Genomic DNA, 16,611 nt, shown 5'->3' with positions numbered 1-16,611 from the left:
TTTTTCACCCAACTTGATCATGTGAATTGGCTCACTTAGATGCATGCTCCTGTTTGTTCTTATGCCTGCCACATACCTTTTAGCACGTACAGACTCAATGATAGTGATTCTAAATCCAATTACTTCCGATTAGTCCTCTGAGGCCAATGGCTTTCCATTTTTTTGCAGCATCAATGGGTGGTAGCACCAGTGCTGGGAATCTGCCACCTGATGCAAGATCTAAAAGGCTCAAGACATCAACTTTCCACGCTCATCTAGGCACCACTCCTGGAAATTGCACAAACATTAACAGTTATCTCTAGTTATCTTCTCTGCTGTGCTGATATAATTTCTCCTCTAGTGCAGACCTCCCAGGGGATGGAATGGATCTGTGGGATACGGAGGGTGGGTGGAGCCCATGAGGAAGCAATTACAAGGATCCTGTAATTGATAGTTTCACTTGGGAATGAACACTGCAATAGCCAACTTGTACTTGCTGTGAAATTGAGGAAATTAATGACAGGATATCTTGTAACTTGTAAACACCCCCACCCTGAGTGGTTTGCATTGAGTAGGGCTCACCAGGGATCTGGGGGAGTTATTACATGAAGGAGCTACCGTAACTCCTTTCCCAGCAAGTTGATTGTAGTTAACAAGCTGAAATTGTTGTAATAGAAAAAAGTTGTGTGTAACTAATCCCCTCTGTTCCTGTGAAAAGCATAGCTTCCCAATGGCACAGACTGAAAATGGAGTTGCCTGCCTGTACATATCTTAGCTCACAAACTCACCATCCAATCACACACATCTTCTTTCTTGTCTGCTTGACTCCATCTCTGCGAAACACCAGGCCTATTTGCAACTCTCCTGCGAACTGGAGCCTGAATCTTAAAACTTCAAGATTTTTTTTCAGTAGACAGCAACGTTCTTCTTAATTTCACAGTGAAGGTCATGTGGCTGTTGCAGTGTACACTTCCAAGGGGAATTGCATTAGTTTGTCCCTTGAAATTGTGGCTGTCGTGGCCTACGTAAATGGTAACTTTATTCCCAGAATGTCCCTTAAAAAGATAGTATGCAATGACATAGGATTCTCCTGAGGGGTAGTCTGGGGGAAAAATGGTGGCTGCTGGACAAAATGCTGACATGACTGTCAGATAAGTTTCATGTCCCTGAATATTGCTTAAATAATTGCCTGTTGTGTCAGCCAGGAATGGGACAGCAAAACAGAGGTTGGGAACAATTCAGTTTAGCCCTAGCGCTTGGAATACCTTGTAGGAAGAATGACAAAAATAATCCTATGTGCTTTCTAGAAAGAAAATGTACATGGACAGTTAGTTATTCACTGGTTCAGGCAACTTTCTCAGCTCACAGTTTTAGCTGTTACATCTGCATCAGCATGTGAGCGCATGAATGCCATGAATGCTGTTTCAGACATAGTTGCATTGTATGCCTTCCCTGACACCATGGCCTTAGTCTAGTTCCATGCAAGTAGAAATGCACAAAAAGCAGTAGCCCCAAATGAAAATGCATGTCTCAGTCTGTAGCAATTCAATGAATGGGGTCAAAGGCCTTTGCAGTGTGAATGTAGAATGAATATCAGCACCTCCATCAGTTGAACACATGGAAACCTGCTTCTATGCATAGCTCTCCCATGCTGGATTTGGGGTTCTTATCAGAAAGCAGAGGGTGTGAAGAATGCCTAGTCTGCCTGTTGAAGCATTCAGTGTATGTATGGACTCCCCTCAAGGTTAGGGAGGGAGTTCCACAATTTGGACAAAAAGTCCCTTTGTCTGGTGGCCACCCACCTCATCACTGAAGGAGGAGCATCCAGAAAAGGGCTTCTTGTTCATCAAAAGTCTCAGTGGATTTTCACCGGAGTACGGTCACGTGCAGGACTGGCCTATCCTTGAAGCTAACTGGTCCCCTCAGGCAGAATATTGATGGGGGAGCATCCATCTGTCCGCCCACTTGCCTCCACTGCTCCTCCTTCTCTTTCCACTCTCTGGTTTGGAGAAGGAATAGGGGAACAGAGAGGCAGAGGAAATGTCGAGGGGAAGAGAGTGCTGAGCTAAAACTGAAGTCTCCAAACTATGGCCTGTGGGCCATGTCAGGCCCGCCACAATATTCTATTCGACCCACAGCAACTTGTTCTTTTTGCCAGAACATTTGCTAACGTTTGACATTTTTATTCATCATATATCATTTGTCAGCTGAAGTATGGCATTGTTTCTTTGTAATTGTCGCATTTCTCTTTTGTTATGAATCATATCATGCCAATCACAAAAAAAAGATCCAAGTAAAATTTATTCATTCATTTAAATTTCATTCGTTTATAAAACCAATTTTTCAACCAGCGAAAATGTGTAAAATATACGACATAGTCCTTGTACTGAAAAGTTTGAAGCATTGGAGAAAGGGAGTAGTAGAGGCTGGCACATCATTGGGTAAAGGGGGGCAGTGTTTGTCACGTTGCCTCCGGCATCAGGAGGTCTTGGGCCGGCCCTGGGCACGTGTGACCTTCTTCTCAGACAAATACAAATGTTCTGTTCTGTGTTTCTTCAGGAGTAGGCAAGGCCAATCGGGATTTATAAGAGCCAGCCTGGTATCCTGAATAAGCAGTCAGCTAAAACGACTCACTAGGGTCCAATCAGATCTTTCAAACAAGCTCAACAAAACACATGCTGAGGCATCCATATTTTGAGAGTAGTCTAACTGGCTTTCCTGATGAGCCTAAGCCCTGCTTTGGAGACTTCTATCCCCCCTTCCCTGCCTGCATCTCAAATTACATAACCCAGGGTGAATTCTTCCACTTTTCTTTCCTGATCAGGCATTTTTGTAAATGAGAGAGTGAGAGCCTGTCAGAAGTGATGCTGCTAATAACTGCCAGCCGTCTAGTTTTAATTAGAGTTTTCTTCATTAATGCCTCGGCTCCTCTCTGTGCAGCGGATTAAATAATGTACTTGCAGCTCATTTACACAAACCCCCAAACTGCAGGGCTGAGCTGCAATCCTTTAATTAAACAGCCTGGCTGATCCCTACCGCTGCCTCGCCTCATCAGTCTAAGCCGATTAAAGTGAATAGGGACTAAGAAGGAATATAAACAGAGAAGTGACTCTTGTCTCTTCAAGGGACTGGGAGGCCTCCGCAGCTGGGCGGGTGGGATGCTGACTCCTCCACCTAGGAGGAATGTACAGTTGGGGTGACCTACCACACGGTTGCTTGTGCAAATCTGTGAGCGATACTTGGGCGCCGTGGACAAAGGAACTGGCCAGTTGTTTAGCAGGTGTTTGTATAACATCATGTTCTTTATTCTGTGCAATGAGAGTCACTGCCCTATAATATAGGTTCTCAGTGGTTCTCAAACTTTTTAGCACTGGAACCCACTGTTTAAAATGACCCATCTATCAAGACCCATCTAACTTTACAAGACAAAAAAATCAGTGGATACCAAGGCCCCCCGTAGGTGTTTCCTCTTCGTTCCAGCATAGACATCAAGAGCAGAAAGAGGCTTTTTTGGGGGGAGGGGGGAGGTGTGTGGAGAGCAATTCCCCATATTTTGAACCTACATCTGTAAGTCATTCTCAAAAGTTGAGTTCTGAATTTCGCTCAGTTTCTGAATATTGAGCTTCCTGTAGATTTTAGATTTAGTGCAATGTTTCTCAACATTTGCCCTCTGCCATACCACTTCACAAAGTCCACCTAAAAAGTACCACTGGAAGTAACTAATGATGACATTGTCACCAGTTACTTCTGGATTGGGGGCCAGAAGCTATGTGACAAGAGGTTTAGGGTAAATGGGAGGGATTTTAAAATTCAAAGTCTAAAATTTCCAATTAAAAAATATGCTCTACATTCTATATGTGTGACATTTAGTTTCAGCTTTATTTTTAACAAATTGCATTGCATGTTATTTTGGGTTACCACCACAAGATGCATTTATAAATCTAAGGGGTAATACATTTTACTAATTATGTAACATAGCACAATGGGTTTTCTTAGTGTCTTTTTAAAATCATGGCTGGGGGGGGTAGAGGGATGCAGCATAGCAGAACTGGGGCTGGGGGGGTGTAAAGGGCTTTGCCCCACCTCACCATTTTTTCACTCTGATTGCACCCCCTCATGCTATTTTTAACAGAAAAATATTTTTAATTGTCTTTCAATTGAAACATTTATGTTTTTAAAATGACATGGGGGGCACAGTCAAGAGCAGAACCACCAGGGGGAGCCCTAAAGCCCTGCAATCCCTCTACCATAGCTCCACTCCCTTTCCCAACTCCCCCCACTGGCCACTTTCAAACAAGTTGACATACTGAACCATGTTCTGTGATTAATATTAAGTTATAATTTGGTTCTCAGAATGGCAAGGATGGACAGAACATCAGTTTATTATGGTTGTGAGAATGTAGAACTAAAATCAGGTTCAAATCCCCGTTCTATGTCACTGCTGCTTGGTAATTTGTGAAACAGCTTTAGTGTGTGTGTGTGTGTGTGTGTGTGTGTGTGTGTGTGTGTGGTCAGCTAACCTTGCTTTCTGGACACATCTGTGCCAGGGAGAGGTACCAATTCACATTTGGAAGACTCGGCAAAGGCTGTGCCAGGGGTGCACTCAGTTCTTTAAATAGGCAGCTGAATACAATTTGACCTAGCCCTATGATTTCAGGAACCTGCTCCTATCTTTCTATGCAGGTCTCATCTGTGAAAGGCAGGCCTGCATTCTGGGAATCTGAATAGGCCAGTAATTGCCTCTCCATTCCTCCAAGCCTCATGTGGAATCTGGCATTGCAGAACATTGTCCTTTAACATAGGTCTGGCAGAAACCCATCTCTGGTCAAATTGCATACCACATTTCCTTTTGTACCAGTTAATGGGATTGAGATGAGAGAGAAGTTCATTCCTGGTGCAATAACGAGGACAGAATCTGAGGTCTCAACTGGAGAGAATGGCACATGTGATTGTTCCCTGAGCTTTCTGCAGACCAGTGTACAGGACAAATGTGACTCCCCTGTGGAGATGAATGGCAAACCAGTGCTAAACAAAGCCTTCAATTCCACTGCTGTGATGGAGAAAAGCCTTATAAAATATGTGAACTCCAAGATTCTGAGGTGGAGTTACTCAGACAATGAAGCTCATTTTGAAGATATATGTGTATGAGCTGAAAAGAATGCATTAGAGAGGTTCCAGGTATCAATGGAAGGTCATGAAATCCCAGTTGTTTGCAGGACATGGCAGTTGACTTTGGGCTGCTGAATTGCACAACCTGTCAATTCTATGTTGTTACTTTGGACCAATAATTCTTGTTTATACGGGCAAGTTTCAGAGACTCTTGTAGCCATACCATCTTGCTTTCAGTCTTTGGACACTTTCAAATTACTAGGTTGCTATAGACGACATTTACAACATGGCCATTGAAAATATTTGCATCCAATAGCCAATGCTAGTGAATATAAGTAGTTTGGGGTCTTACCAAACACCAGTAAGCACCAGATACTTGCAGTGACGTTGCTAGGAGGTACAGGTAGCGCGCGCCGCACTGGGTGACATGCACGGGGAGGTGACGACACTGCTCCCCAAAATTTTTAAAATCTTGATATTTTCAGATAATACTATCATGTATATATCATTCTATGTGTGATTTCATGCAGAATGCAGTGAACCAAACCGTGTTGAAATATCTCGATTCTATCAAAAATTATAGCCAAACAACCAGCAGGGGTGAGACAATGATACATCATCATGCCCACTGCCCAGGGCATTACCCACCCACTGCATGGGAGGAGATCCATCATAGGGGTGATGCACTGGCCTCCCACACCAGGTGACACAAACCCTAGTGACACCACTGAATCCTTGATACCTGAATTGTGTAAGTAGCTTGGAATTGCAGGGACTCATTGCATCTTTATCTTGAGGTGTAAAACACTATACAAGGTTTATAAATGCATATATAACCCTATAACTTAGGGATGAATTTCTGGCTGGCTGGAATAGGATAAATAGGAAGAGCCCCCTGTAGCCTTTCTGGGTGGAATTCCAAAGATTCCAATAAATACGATCCCCAGGTTTTGGCATTAAAGGAGGACTCATGCAGGACTGAGAGTGTTCTGCAGTTCTTTGCAAGTGTTTATAAATCCAGAATGCAGCACGCTTTACAGAGTTCTGAATTAGAACCATAGCCTGGGGGAAGAGGAAAACTAACCCTCTGCCCTTGCTGTGGTCCCACTCTGGTTTGGGCCCTCACAATTGCTGTTTGCTCCAAGGCAGTGGCATCAGTATGATTCGCGTCACCCGGTGCGGGAGGCCTCCACGTCACTCCATGCAGTGGGCGGGGCAACGCCCCAGGTGGGCGTAGTGATATACCATCCCCCGGCCCCCACCAGTTTTTTGGCTGTACCTTTTGTTAGAACACAGATATTTCAATGTGGTTTGTTTCATTCCATTCTGCATGAAAGTACGCATTGATAGATATATAACATGTTGGTCTAATTCAGGGGTGCCCAAACCCCGGCCAGGGGGCCACTTGCAGCCCTCGGGGACTCTCAATGTGGCCCGCGGGGAGCCCCCAGTCTCCAATAAGACTCTGGCCCTCTAGAGACTTGCTGGAGCCCATACTTGCCCAACGCGAGTGCTTACAGCATGAGGGTGACTGTTCAACCTCTCACATAAGCTGTGGCATGAGGGCTCCCTCCACTACTTGCTGTTTCACATTTGTGATGCAGCAGTGGCAGCAAAGGAAAGACCGGCCTTGCTTTGTGCAAGGCCTTTTATAGGCCTTGAGCTATTGCAAGACCTTCATTCATTCATAGAAGTTCTATCTCTAATATATTATAATTTATGTTAATTTACATTTCAAATTTGAAATGTAAATTAATTCTCCCCCCCCCGGCCCCCAACACAGTGTCAGAGAGATGATGTGGCCCTTCTGCCAAAAAGTTTGGAAACCCCTGGTCTAATTCCTCCAAATTCTGCTTTTAGTGATTTTGAAAACTTGTAGAGTCTCTCTCTCACACACACACCCATGTCAACTTACTAACACCTTATTGCAGCAGTTCTCAAACATTTAGCACTGGGACCCACTTTTTAGAATGACAATCTGTCCAGGACCCATTGGAAGTGATGTCATGGCCAGAAGTGACATCATCAAGCAAATTAGAATAAATAATTATAAATAATTAAATTAAAATAAAATAATTAAATAAGGGGGAGCCAGTCCTGTTCCACCAAGTGAACCTACTCTGAAGTAAGTCCTATTGTCCATGTGTCTTTGTTTCGGGCTCAGACTCGCAGCTGGGAGGAGGAAGATTCTCAGGTGTTTTTTGGGGGCTGCATTCATTGGATCGAGACCATTGTGGTGTCGTTGGATTTCTCTCAGCCTGCCCTTTCCAATGGACTATGGCAAGTACACCTACTCACGAGTAAACGCGCAATACGGCTCACTTTCACTTTCCATAGCGCTCCATGCATTTTTTCCTTCTGGTTTTTTGGCCATAACATTTGAACGAAAGGAGCTATTTCAATTCTGTGTTTTGCACTGCACTCCGCTGGCCATTCCACATCCAATGGTGTATGGCATGAAGCGGTAGCTCCTAATCCCGTGATGTTAGCATGTCCTCCCCCAGGGCGCATCACCCCCCGGCGCGTCACCTGGTGCGGCCCGCACTCCTTGCACCCCCCTAGCGATGCCAGTGTTCTAAGGGAAAGCTGATATCCTTTCCCCCCCCCCCACCATGGTCCCAATCCTGATCGCCTCAACCTAGCTACGATTTAGGAAGAAAAACCAAGCGTGCAAAGGTCAGTGACATATTTGGTGTGATGTGCAGTTTGAAATTGTCATTTTTCAGGAACTAGATTCCTCCTTAGACTCTCTACAAGTTAAGTGCCTGAGTGGGTGATATACATATCTTGCCTATAACACACATCCCGGAAATGTGTATGCAGGAATGCTGCAGTATTGTGTAGCACAGCAGCCTGCCATTTTTCACACTGCAGCTGGGGAGATTTAATTTGTTGATAACTTATTTTTTGGACAATTGTGTTATTCAAATAACTGAAAGAATTCAATAGCACTTTGGCTTTTTAAATCAGTGGAAGGCAGGTTGTGGACCAAGGCAGCAGAGAGTAGCTAGAGCTTTTGGTCGTGGGCAGTGGTGGAATGTCAGACAGTGAGCCCTGGTGTGGCCCTTTTGGTTGGAGCAACCTTGAATGCCAAGGGGCATTTTTTTCATCTGTAAATTGTTATCATGATGTAGGGTTTTGCCCTCTCTCCTGGCTGCCCACTGAAGTATATGTAGCTCTGGATACAGGATGATCAAGTTTTGGCAGACAGGAAAGCTTGAAGCTGCCTCTGTTGTGGAAAAGGTGTCAGACATTGGAATCCAGCAAAGGTGGATTTTTAATTACTGCAAGAAGGGACAGAGGGATGGGACTGTTCTGCCCAGGGGTTTTGCATGTGTTAAGTTTCCTTTTGAAGTTTAATTTTCTCCTGTGTAAAGTGCTGCTTAGATCAGACTTGAAACATGATCAATGCAACTGGCAAGTGTTTACTTCGTGATCATGGAGCAATTAAATTTCAACTCAATACAGTTTAGACATCAAACAGCTGTGTACTCATTCCTAAAGTACCCGCCGGATTACTCATCACTGCAACCAGGCTGCTGCCTACATCCTCGGCACCAATTAGTTTTGGAGAAACATCACGTAATCGATTTTCTTGGGCCTCAGCCCTAGGCCAGTTCTTTCTACAGTCTTGGTCAGGCCTGCCTCTCTCAGAAGAACTTCAAATTGCTCAATGCTTCTAACATGGCACCACAAAGTTGTTGCAGAGTGAAGGGGTTGGTTTGATCCATCAAGACGCAAAGTGTTATAGACCCACGAAGGGCCTAGGCCAGGGGTGTCAAATATAAGGCCTGGGGGCTGGATGCAGCCCTTGGAAGCTTTTTATCTGGCCCTCAGGCTCTCAGCTGCTGAGCAGTGCTGAGGTGTTACTGCTATAAGGACAGCTCACATGAAAATTGGGCTCTCTCATATCTTGAAATATTATCAAGATTTGTGTATTGTCTCTTCTGTCATTTGCAGCTAATGAGTTCCTAAGTGAGAAAAAGTGCTTATTTTTGGTTATGACCTGTTTAATGACATCATTTCCTGCCTAATGACATCACTTCTGGCCCTCAGCAGGCACCATAGATGCTGTTCGGCCCTTGGTATGAAACGAGTTTGACACCCCTGGCCTAGGCTGTCCTTGAGATGAGAGATACAAAGGAAGTGTCTAGGTGAGCCTCAAAGGAAATATGTGCATATGCCTATATTTTTGAACAATAGTGCTCTATTTTCACATTAAATTCAACTGTAAAGTATTTCATTAATATTATTAGTACAGGCGGACCTTAGCATCCATGTAGCATAATAATAAGTGTCAGATAAACAAATCCGTGGATAAACAAATCCATGGTCAGCCTGACCTGTACCCTCCAAACAAAACTGGAGATGCTGTCTGGTCGCGTCCAGAGGTGTTCTGAGACAGGAGGCGGTTGTGTGTGGTCACATCAGGAAGGTGTTCTGAAGTGCGGGGAGGTCACACGAGGCCTCCCTACATCTCAGAACATCTGTGGGACACCTCCAGTCACATCTGGAGGGTACATGTCAGGCCTCAGTGTGAGTCGGGAGGATCACATTGAGTCAAATCCGTGGATGCAAAATCCGTGGATGACAAGGTTTGACCTGTATTATTAATATGAACAACATCATCCAAAGGATTTAAAGTTTTATTGTTCCTTTCCTTGTTGCACTTGTGTTAAGAAGAAGATATTGGCAATTCGATATTACTCAGCTTTGAGTAAGGGGAAGAGATGGTGGGTTGCTTCTGAAAAGGCTTTTCAAAACTTCAGATCTGATTAAACTATTGCTCCTGCATGATTTTACTTGACTATACTGATTATTGGAGGAGGCTCTGCCCTGCTCCTTCTGCTGCTTGAGGCTTGAAGCCAGGTGCACAGCACAGGGTCTTCTCAGGAGCAGAAGCAAGATTTCGGAACTCCTTTAGTCAGGGTCACTTTGTTTTGTTTTTATGCTGACTGATCTCTCCCTTGATTGGACTGTTTACTTCTCTCTTTTTTTTTAGTTTTATTGCTGTTCATTTGATTTAATATGTTGTGGTTTTTTAAAAATTGTGTGTTTTTTTTAATGTTTTGTCCACTCACTTGGTGGCCTTTTGGCCAAAAAAAATCATAGAAACTTTAGTATACATAAATGAACTCCAGAACTGTCTCCTCCTGTCTTTTGTAGCTGGTGCTGCAGCTTGGCAAGGCTGGGCATATGCCATGGTCCAGACCCATTAAGATGGCCACCAACAGCTGGTATGGCTCTCACTTGCCATGGTACCTGACCAAAGTGGAAGCAGCATGAGATCTGTGAGAGCACACCTTACACGTTTTTTTAGTTCAATCAGGAACCTGTCAGGAGGGAAGAAGTTGCAATGCTTCTCTCCTGTTCTGGTCCATGTGAAAGTGTAAGGGGATGGACAAAACATTAAGAACATCAGTTGGACCTTTGTCCCTTCCCCCAAGTCCAAGATGTTTGAGATTTCCCCCCCCCCCCCAATCCTGGAGCTGGCCATGTGCCTTTTTTCTTTTCCACTTTTCCCTGCTGAGATGCTCATTAACTACTGCAATAAATTAATTTCAATCTGTGTCTAGTGAAGTATAAAGCATACAGCAGAACAAGCACTTCCAGTGGTAAAGCAGTAGTAAACTCCTAGTGAAGCCATACCATTTAATATAATGCTTGTCTGTCTGTCTGTCTGTCTGTCTCTCTCTCTCTCTCTCTCTCTCTCTCTGCATTACATTTACCGATGCATCTTTCATCTTGCAGATTCTCTGATGCAGGGTTGTTTGTTGGACACCAAAGATTATATTTTGGACACACTTTTATTTTCCTGATGTGCCTGTCGGACTTCCATTGTGCACTGTTAGCTAAAAGCTATTAACTTTGTTAAACTATGGGAAAATATTACAGAAGGGTCTTCGAGAATTTGTTCTGAAACTGAATAGCTCTGTTTGAATCCCTTTTTTATGTCCCCTATCTTTTAAAAAAGGCGCTCCCCAAGTTTGCCCTTGAGGTCAACTCCAGACAATTGTACCAGTTGGTGGCACTGAAGTTCATGATCTCTGGAAGTATCTTCAGCTTTTATGATGTAATAGATCCATACAAATTAATGGGGTCTTTGCTTTGGTTTCCAAAATTGTTAAACCGTACCTTAAGCCAAAGACTTACATTCTAAGGATAATCTAGCTGGTTCTAAGATTATTATTATTTATTGTTATAATACTGATTAACACATATATTTTTATCTCTTTTACCGTGGTAATAAGCTGGTGTGCTCAATGGTTACTGTTCCTGTTTTATAAAAGGTGATGAAAGTCAAAGGGAAAAAGGGATCCATCGGCATTCCAGTTCCGTTGGAACTTGAACTTGGGTCTCTTGGGGGCAAAGAGTATCTTAAAAAAATTGATGCCAATGAGATTAAATAGGCTTTAATCATGCTTAAATAAGCTTTTTTGTGGTTCAGTCTCTGATCTTACCATATTGTATGTCTTATTCAGGGATCTCCTGACTTTCAGCTGCCAGGGCCACATGACTCAGCCTGCAATCCTATCCACAGTTTCCTGAGAGTAAGCTCCATTGACTATAATGGGATTTATTCTGAGTAGACAGGCGTAGGATTGGGCTCTCAGTCTTGTTCTTATGGTGGGCTGCTGGAGTGGGTCAGTGTTGAGGGGTTGCAGCAGTATTGAGGTTTAGCACCGCAGGCAGGTGCCCCCTATCAGACAACCTATAAGATAAGAAGAGTTTATATTTGGTTCTAATGGAGGGTGGAACACCACTGCAGCTGAAGATACTGCCAAAAATGTATTCATGTCCCTGATGTTCTAGGACAAGCCTTGGCATTTAAAACAGGTTCAGGCACAGTGCCTGGCTTGAAATCAAGCCTTGATTGTTACAAAGGAAGGGATGGCATTATTACTTAGGCATCTTCAATATTGCTTAGGCATCTCTGGACTACAGAGAACAAGTATGTCTGTTAAGCATCATGACAATGTCAAGTTTTTGTAGACATGGATGGGATGTTATGAAAGAAGCTTGCACTGCGGTTCTTGCGTCATAGATTCCTTGAGGACAGAAAGTGAGTTAATCTGCTTCTGTGGCCATCATTAAATTAATGTGCAAATAAAAAAGTATTACTTTTTAAAGAAACCAAGAAGACCAGTTTCAGCAAGATTTCTGCTTTGCTGGCATTTGCTGTTTGCACATCTCTAGCCTCATTTCTCTTCCCTATTGAGGTCACAGGTACAAAGAAAGGATTTTTGTTTCTCAGCAGCTTGCCTGTTTCGTATCCTTCTCCCCCTGTGGACCTAATATTCTCCCGGGTTTTGCAGTTTTACAGGTGGCTGTAGTTGGGGGTAGGGGGATCACTAAAAAAGGTTGATCCACCAAGTCTAGAGGAAGTCCTGTATATCTCCGGTGCTAAATACATTCAATATCAGGTTTTGAGCTAGTCCTGGTGCTGAGATGAGGGCGTACAACCTTTTGGAAGCCCCAGGTCTGTATGGCATTTGTGGCTCTCTTCTCATTCCAAGTCATGCCCCTTTTCCCTTTACAGCATCACCAAGTCATGGCCCTTTGCCTCCGTCCTGCCAGTGAAAACTCTGGTTCATCTTTTGATTGTCATTAACCCTTGTCACTATCTTCAAAGTCCTCCAGGGGCTTTGCCCCTTTACCTCTCTATTGTCATATCCAGATATGTACCTGCCTTGACCCTTACTCCTCCAGCTGCACCACCCGTGACTGCCTGGCAGTCTTCTGCTCCTCAAAACAACTCCTCTTGTCCCATGTTGCTGCTCTGCTGTTAGCCTAGAACTGCCTCCCAGAGTACCTGCATGATATTGCCTCTCTTCCTTCAGTCCCCCCCAAATGTGCACCTTTTCTGTATAATCTTTGCTGCAATCCCTTAATCTCAGTATGCTGCTGCACTAAGTCTATGTATGTGAAACGGAAACAAACAAGTTCTCCTGTCCACATCTGCTTTCACCGGCCTTCCCTGCTTCTGTTGTTTCCTCTGTGTTAAGTTTTGAATCAAAACCTTAGGGCAGGGACCAGTCCTCTTGTGTTTTGAAGGCTTTATGTTTGTATATATGTATGTTGATGTATCTATCTGGGTTGCCCTTGCAGCCCCCCCCCCCTTGTAGCCACAAGTGATTTGGCCTTAGTATCTAGGTTAGGTCTATGTTGGTTGTGGAGTAGCCTGAGTCAAAGTTTATTTGGAAAGGATATTAGTAGCTGTCAAGTGTGTTCCCATGTCCATGTTTATCTCACCTTCAGAGTAGCATACATGGTTTCTTTTTGTTTTATCCTTATAACATTCCTAAGAGATAGGATTAGGCAGAGAGAAAGTGCTCAGGGTCTCCAACTCCGTTTCACAGCTGACAAGTGATTTGAATCCCTCTCCAGAGCTGGTGTCAGTTTCAGCATTGTTGGTGGTAACTGCTATACAGAGCCCTCAGAAGGCTCACCACTGATCCCCGAAGATCACCTCTGTGCCCATAGCATTTGTGTGGTGGCGGCAGAGAGACACTTTTGGCTGGGAGAGTTGCCTCACTGTTACATTCTCTCTCCCATCCTGTCTGCCAAAGTAAGCATCACCACAAACGTTGGGAAGTATCCAGGTAGGAAGGGACTCATAGAAGGTGGTTTTCCAAGAGCCCCTGAAAGTTAGAATGAGCTTCCAAAAATCTGCCCATGGCAATTCACCACAGTGGCTCTTCCACACCTAGGGTCATACCTTGATGCCCTGACAACTGGTGCAGTGATGTCACGATGCCATTTGATGCCATGACATCACTTCCGGGTTCTCCTGGAGGAGGAACTGGTGGCAGGAGCTTTGTATCTGAGTGCTGCCCAACTCCTTCTCATGTAGAGGCTCCCTCTTGAAGGGGGTGCCCCTTGAAGGGGGTGCCACTGAGCAGAAGGAAGGGGGGGGTAGCTAGATCGCAAAGTTACCAAAACACGGCGCAGCAGCTTTGTCATCTGGTTGCCCCCAGCCATTTCTTCTGCTCAGTCGGATGGCCCCTCTCTTCAAGTGGCACCCTAGATATTATTATTCTGATGGGCAGAATGAGGACTAAACTGGGTAGGTCAACTCCCCCCTCCCCCCACAACCTTTTTAAAGAAAAAAGGAGACGCTGGGAAATCCAATTATTTATTTCCTGCATCTTGTCTGTGTGTGTGGAGGAAGAGCTGGTGTATTGCAAGGAACTCTGAGGATACAGAGCTCATGGGCACACCCACACACTTTGTAGGGTATCCCCCAGTGGCATAGCTAAGGGGGCAGGGGGTACATTATCTCAGGCACCATGCCTTGAGGAGGTGCCAACCCCCACCCCTGACAGCAGACCCAAGGTGAAAAAAGCAGTCTTCAGACCTCAAAGGCCCCCTGGAGGCCTTAGAAGGGCACATTTAGTTTTTGCAGACCTCCTGAGGCTCGGGGAGGGCTGTATGTGGTTGGTGGCGTTAACATTTTTTGTGCCCCAGATACCTTAGCTACGCCACTGGTATTCCCAGTTCAAAGGGTTATGGGTAGCAGGGCTGAGAATGACCCCTGGATCAGATGCTGGAGAGCTGCTGCCAGTGAAGAATAGAGATGACTGAGCTGGGCAGACCAATGTTTCTGGCTCAGAGACACGTCCATCTCTGTGCACTTTGCATTCAGAGAAACAGTGTAGGTCCCACTGAATCCCTGTCAATGATCCTGTACTTCCCCTGTCCTTTTTTTCTGTTTGATCGTAAGTCAGTGGCGGGGGCCAGAAGAACTTGTCTTTAATTGTATTTATCTCTTTCAAACGTACTTTAGAAATAAATAACAATAATAGTTGGCTCTGATAATTGGGGTTTTATTGGCTTATTTTTTCAAGCATTGGTTCTTTGCAGACTTATCCCAGGAATAGCTGCAGCCATTTTCACCCTGTCTGTTGGAAGACAAATTCAGTGCCTGCCCTAAGGTGATCAAAAGGGTTTCCTGCACAGAGGAGTTCGGAGGCAGAATAAAATAACTCCCAGTAGCAGTCAGAATTCAGTTTTGTCATAGTTTTCCCGCAGTTAAGCTCTTTCCCAAAAAGAAAGAAAGCAGGGTTCAAAGGAAGTCAGAATACATTAAGAATAGCACTTGAGATCCTGGAAGATTTGCTCTGATCAGACATGGTTTGTATTTTGTGGGCAGCTCACGGTGACAGCCTCAGGCTGATAAACACAGAAAGAACAATTTTACCCTGCTTCACCCGTTCCCATTTTTCCATTTCTAAAGGTTTTCTCATATACACAATATCATTTGAATGGCTCTGGAAGAGGCATTATACAATTGCCCTAAGTTGATTCCTAGTTACTCAGGTGCTTGGATTATTGATCTGGCTCAGTGAACGCTGCTCTTGATGTTATTTTGCCCCAATAATATATTTGCACTTGGGAAAAGTGAAGTTCAGTTGAATTTAGATTTGGTTCAGTCTCCTGCAATTATGGTGCTGATTATATATCTGCAGCTAGCTAGGGAGCCCAATATCTCTCTGAGAGAGAGAGAGAGAGAGAGAGAGAGAGAGAGAGAGAGAGAGAGAGGTGCATATGCATTTTTCTGTTCTCTACTACAATGGCCTTGGCACCAAACCTCATTTTTCTACAAAAATTGCAGGCAGATGAATTTGAGTTGATTCATTCAGGAAAAATCCAAAAGCCACAGTGGGGTAATGCCTTTTAGCTGGATCAACTGAAATATCACCAAGTAGTGAGCAAGCTTTTGAATTCTCCAAAAGTCTTCTTCAGATGGAATGTTGAGCAAACATTATGATGGCAGGAATTACTACCAACAAATTCTGAAAGGGGCAACAACAAGGTATATGGTGTTGAAGTCCCAAAGTCTGCTGTTTCTAGCATCCTTAACAATTTTTTTCATAAATTGCAGAATTTGGGTCCTCAAGTGTAGATCTGAAAAATGTAAAAATGGCTCAGTTGTAGGAAGCATTGTAGGAAGTCGTCATAGAAAGCCAGGATTATGGCTACCATCTTTTAAAATGTAGGATATGATGAGCTTGACAGTTAAAATTAAGGTGAGGGCAACTTGCAGAATCCTGGCTCTTAGATATGTATTAGATATTTGGAGCACCTCTTCACGTCTTTTGCCTGTTTTAATCATAACAGGCAGAGATAGAAGACTTGGGTAGAGGCAAACATGACATGGCAAAGTTGGGTTGAAGGAAGCCATGCAATTTATAGGGATTGAGTGGAAGTGGTTCTCATAGAAAAGAAGCAAATAGCTAACTCATGATATTTTGAGTCTTGATATTTTGAACCCAAGATATTTTGAGTCTTGGGTCCACCCACTATTTTGGATCTCTGAATTCCTGAATTGGGACTTGAAGGCCATATCTCCATCAAACTAATAGTGACAGGAATGCATTTGCTGTATGTGAACAGACACACTCACTTCCTGCTGAGGTTTATGCAAGGAATGGCCAGTCCCTATAGATTGTTGTTGTTTTTCGCACTATTTATTGTGCTGTGGGGAACACTGAAATATCTATTTTGATTACAGAGGCAACG

The 16,611-nt window shown here is 44.0% G+C and overlaps 1 protein-coding gene across 1 annotated transcript in view; it reads left to right on the top strand.

Annotated features, from left to right (window-relative positions):
- IQSEC3 (IQ motif and Sec7 domain ArfGEF 3) overlaps positions 1-16,611 on the top strand; it is a 161,184-nt gene that overhangs the window by 81,445 nt on the left and 63,128 nt on the right. The gene's annotated exons all lie outside the window — the stretch shown is intronic.

The sequence above is a fragment of the Tiliqua scincoides genome, chromosome 7 (assembly GCF_035046505.1).
Source record: "Tiliqua scincoides isolate rTilSci1 chromosome 7, rTilSci1.hap2, whole genome shotgun sequence".
Classification (NCBI taxonomy): Eukaryota; Metazoa; Chordata; class Lepidosauria; order Squamata; family Scincidae; genus Tiliqua; species Tiliqua scincoides.
Note: the sequence above shows the minus strand (reverse complement) of the source record. Positions and strands in the feature narration are given on the sequence as shown.